Below are 4,866 nucleotides of genomic sequence, written 5' to 3'. Positions count from 1 at the left end.
TGCCCCCAGGTAAGTCCAGGTCAGTTCCACCTCCTATGACAGAACTGGCTTTCCTAACAAGCTTGTTCAGTCTGTTAGCGTCCCCAGCTTTCAGACCACACCCTCAGCACACCACTGCGTAGAAAATGGCACAGGAGACCAATGACTGATAGAACATCTACAGCATCTTGTTGCAGACATTGAAGGATTGTAGTCTCCTCAGGAAGTAGAGCTGACTCTGGCCCTTCTCGTAAAGGGCCTCTGTGTTCTTAGTCCACTCCAGCCTGTTGTCGAGGTGCACCCCAACGTATTTTTCGGAGTGGACTACCTCGACATTTTCTCCATGGATGGAGACAGGGGTCAGAGTAGGCTTATTCCTGTGGAGGTCCCCGACCAGCTCCTTCGTCTTGTTGATGTTTAGTTGCATGTGGTTCAGGCTGCATCATTCAATGAAGTCGTCTACCAGTCCTCAGTATTCTGCCTGCTGTTGCCCATTTATACACCCCACGATGGCAGACATATCAGAGAACCTCTGAAGGTAGCGTGACTCCAAGTTGTACCTGAAGTCGGAGGTGTACAGGGTGAACAGGAAAGGAGAGAGAACGGTCCACCGGGGGGCCGCTGTGCTGCTCAATGCTGTCTCTTACAAACTGCTCCTTAGTCTCACATACTGTGGTCTGTTAGTCAGGTCGTCTGTTATCCAGACCACCAGCGGAGTGTCCAACCGCATGCTTGAGCTTTTCTCCCAGCAGTAAAGGCTGTATGGTGTTGAAGGCACTGGAGAAGTCAAAGAACATGACTCTCACAGTGCCCCCAGCCTCGTCAAGATGAGAGTAGGCTCGGTGAAGCAGGTATATGATGGCATCCTCCAGTTTCTGTGCTCATCCGCGGTAAAGAAACAAAACTCTTCAGAAGTGAAAAAAAGATCATGATCATTTATGAAAAGTGTATTTTACAAAAGTGACTCTGACACATAACCTTATGTGTGACTGATTTCCATGCCTAGATTGATTGTTAACATAACGAACTAAAAAAGAGGTAACTGACTTGCGTAACATGTATCACTGAGAGATATTTGCCATTACATTCTTCAGTGCAGAAATGTAAGATCCACACTGCATAAAAATTACAGTATGTAACTTGCTTTAGAAATGCTATTTAAGGTTATGTGGGAAGAAAATGTTGGATAACTGGTTACGGCGAACAAAAACATATCACCTTTCCCTTTTAGAGTTTTTAAAGTTCTCCATTAAGCATGATTTTTTCCAGTTCATGCAAAAAGGTAAAAGAGAGGCCTGTAATGATCAAGCCATCCAACATTCCAGCATAATGGTGACGTCATAGGCTTTGGCAGGAAAATGTAGGAACTTAATGATGACATCCAATGACACTCTCTTCTTTAATTAACCCAAGTGAATCTTACCAACTTTATGTAGCAGGGCTGCATGGTGCATATGTAAAGCTTACTCTGTTTAGGAGCAGAAGTCTAACCCTGTAAGACGTGGCTTATATGGTCTGTGAAGGTAAGAAAACAAACACCTGGAAATACCAGTTTGGTCTCTGAGCGTTCAGTGCTAGTACATTCCTGCTCTCATAACCGTGCATCCCACGGATGCACCATGCACCTTTATCTCTAAGAAAAATTATTTTGTGTGTGTGTGTGTGTGTGTGTGTGACTGCGCGCATGCATGTGTGTGTGTGTGTGTGTGTGTGCGTGTGTGTGTGTGTGCGTGCGTGTGTGTATATATGCGTGTGTGCGTGTGTGTGCGCGCGCGTTTGTGTGTTGCTTCTCTTTTAAACCTTAGTGGTGTATAAAACATTTTTGTTAGGTTTTCAATGTATTTGAGAGAAATATAAAAGTGACAGTTCTTCAGTTTGATTCTCAATATGTAAAAAGGGGTTTAGAGTTTGTATCAGGTGTTCAGTGCACTTGGCATTGATGTCAAAGAACAATTTAACAGGAAGTGTGCATCTACAATCATTAGATGAGAAACAATAATGATTAAGATTCAAATTATGTGCATACTTAAATTCTGTTGATAGAGTTTAGAATCTTTCCTCCTTAGCATCTGTACTCCTTGTTTATGATTTTTTTCAGTGACTGTATCATATCAATTTGTGCAGGGCTGAGAATAACATAATGTTATAGCTTGGCTCATAGATTTCTGAGAATATCTGGGTGAGTGTTCCGAATATGTTCTTGTTTTGTGGAATAAATCTGCACTGAGTAAGATTTGAACCCATGATTCCTGAGGAGCCCAAGAAACTCAGCTGAAGCTTCAAACCAGTAATACAGTCATTAGCACACCTCTCTAGCCTTGGTTAGAGTGGATTACCCACACCACTGCACTTAACTGGCTCCACCTCTGGCCAAAGAGGGTACTGCAGAAGAAGTCAGATGGAAGTGGTGGGTGAGCATGTCTAATGTGCTAATGTGGTAAATTTGTTACTGAAACCTTGCTGTAGATGGTTTGGAAGTCAAAGAACAACTTTGTACCACAATATTTTAATCTTTTAATTTTGTTGATGCTCTTACTTTGAGAATCTTTGATTTTGTAATTGCAGTTGTGCAATTTTTGGTTGAGTTCCTGAGCTGTCTCATCACAGCACATGCATGAGCACACACAACAGCCCATCAAGAATGCAGCTGTGAAATTCCCCGAGTTAAATTTATCAATTTTTGTCTTGACCTTTTCACTTTTTCACTTCACTGGACCCAATTCAGTCAAACTATTGTTTACTTGTGATAGTTACAAAGAATCATGCTATTTTGCAGTTAAAATACTAAATAACAAGTTTTGGTTTTACTTTTCACCAGTATAACTATACATCAATCACCGAGCTTCTCATCAGTTGCATCAGGTAATATTTCTAAACTGGATAACAATTGTGCTCTACAGACGGGTCCCTCAGACTGGAGTTGAGAGACATTGGTCTGGCAGGAAGTTTATGTAGTACTCAGAAATACTTATGTAATACTTACAGCTTATGTAATACCTGTGACAACATTGATGATTACTGTTTTAAGTTATGACAGTTCCATAAGGTCTCGACAATGGATGTCTTACTTTTCATAACAAATGATATTCTCAGAACTTTATCGAGAGATGAGGATGTTTCATTACAACCCTAGATGTCTTTTATCTGTAAAATTGAGATTATTTGATTTTGATTTGATGTTAATCAACACAAAACCACAAAAAATTTTTCACAGTTTCAAAGTAAATTGGAAAGAGGGATTAAAACCCATTTATAGCATAAGGGCAAGCCAAATGTGCTCATTTTATCACTTCTATGGATTACAACCTACAATTTGAGTCATAAAAATAAACTAAACCTTTGCTACTCAGGCTAGCCGGCTGCTTCAGGGTATTCCCTGTGTGTTACTTGTTTCTGGTGTAACACCATCCTCTATGCACTGAGACTGAGAAACATATTGTTAACACTGAGTAAACAAGAAACAAATTTGAATCAACAATTGTAATCAAAACATGTTTTATTGTAGTTGGGGTCACAAAGAAACAAATGTTTTCATCCCGTAAAAAAAATCAACCAACCAAACAAACAAAAATCAAATAGCAAAGAACTTAATTTACACAGGTATTCCATGTGGATCAGTGGTTTAATCTACTGGAATATCAAGGAAAGGTATAAAGGGGAATCACAACTCACTCTGTATATTAACTCATTTTGTGTACAATACCTTTATATAAATGTACAATGTTAATAAAAATTAAAATGGCCCTTTTCTTAAATTGTATGTCTTCTGTCTGTTTTCTACTCCTGTATGACTATCAATGTGTTTCTATTTCCATGTGTAGCCGCTTGACTTAGTCACACACCGAACAACAGGACCTGCCTTGTCTTTAAAGAGGGAAAAAAAAATCAATGATAAAATAAAATGTCTTTTTTTGATCTTGTTTTTGGGTCCAAAATCCAATTTGAGGATATAATGTGGATGTGTGAATGCAGCTCATTGTGTATACGGTCTGAAGATTTCTGCTGTTTTGCATGCTGTACCACAGCTGTTGAAGAACTCTAAAGCCACCCTCCTTTTCATTAGTATCTACTCTAAGTGAGAACAGTACAGGCATAAGCAAACTGGCAGAAATTTGGTCAAGACCATGTATCGCCATCCAGACTATGCAGGAAGTCAGAGGCAAATGTTACGAAGCTGCTTCACAGAACTGAAATTTGGCCTGACCCTTAAGGACTACAGGAAAAGGAACATGAGTTGGGGGATCATCATAACATGTGTCACACAAAGACAAATAAAGACAAGACTCTTCGATGCCTCTCCACTGAAGATCAAAAGGATTTGATCATTTTTCTGATAGAGAACAGCAAAGACGAACCAACAATAGTAGGACAACACACAAACAATCTGCCCTCATGTGTTATAAAATCTGATGTAATTACTGTAACTAGGTGTAATATGGAACCACACGACACAGTTTGTTTTATTTTTGAACATAAAAGCACCGAGCATACTGTCTTCGATGATGTTGTATTAGTTTTGTAAGAATCATGCAGTGCTAGGAAAATTGACTATCTCTGTCTTTGGCGAGTGCTAATGTTGTACTGACACGGCTCATGTTGCTAAAACATGCGATATAAGTCCATCAGAATTATAGCACTGGTAACCACACACGACTGTGTCAGACCTCCAGACCACGAGCAAGGGATGAGGATTGCTTTTGTTTTACAGGCCTGCAGATGGAGAGATGAATGGAGAGAGAGAGAGAGAGAGAGAGAGATTGGGCTAGGACCCCTGGCAGTGACTTTGGTTGTTGAAGGGGGTGAGATTACGAGTACTGAGGGCAGATGTGAGCAGGAAAGAAGTGGGCGGGGCATTCTGGGTTGAGGGGCGAATTGATGGATTTCAGC

The sequence above is a fragment of the Chanos chanos genome, chromosome 14 (genome assembly GCF_902362185.1).
Source record: "Chanos chanos chromosome 14, fChaCha1.1, whole genome shotgun sequence".
Taxonomy (NCBI): Eukaryota; Metazoa; Chordata; class Actinopteri; order Gonorynchiformes; family Chanidae; genus Chanos; species Chanos chanos.
The sequence above is the reverse complement of the archived record's forward strand: the minus strand, read 5'-3'. Positions refer to the sequence as shown.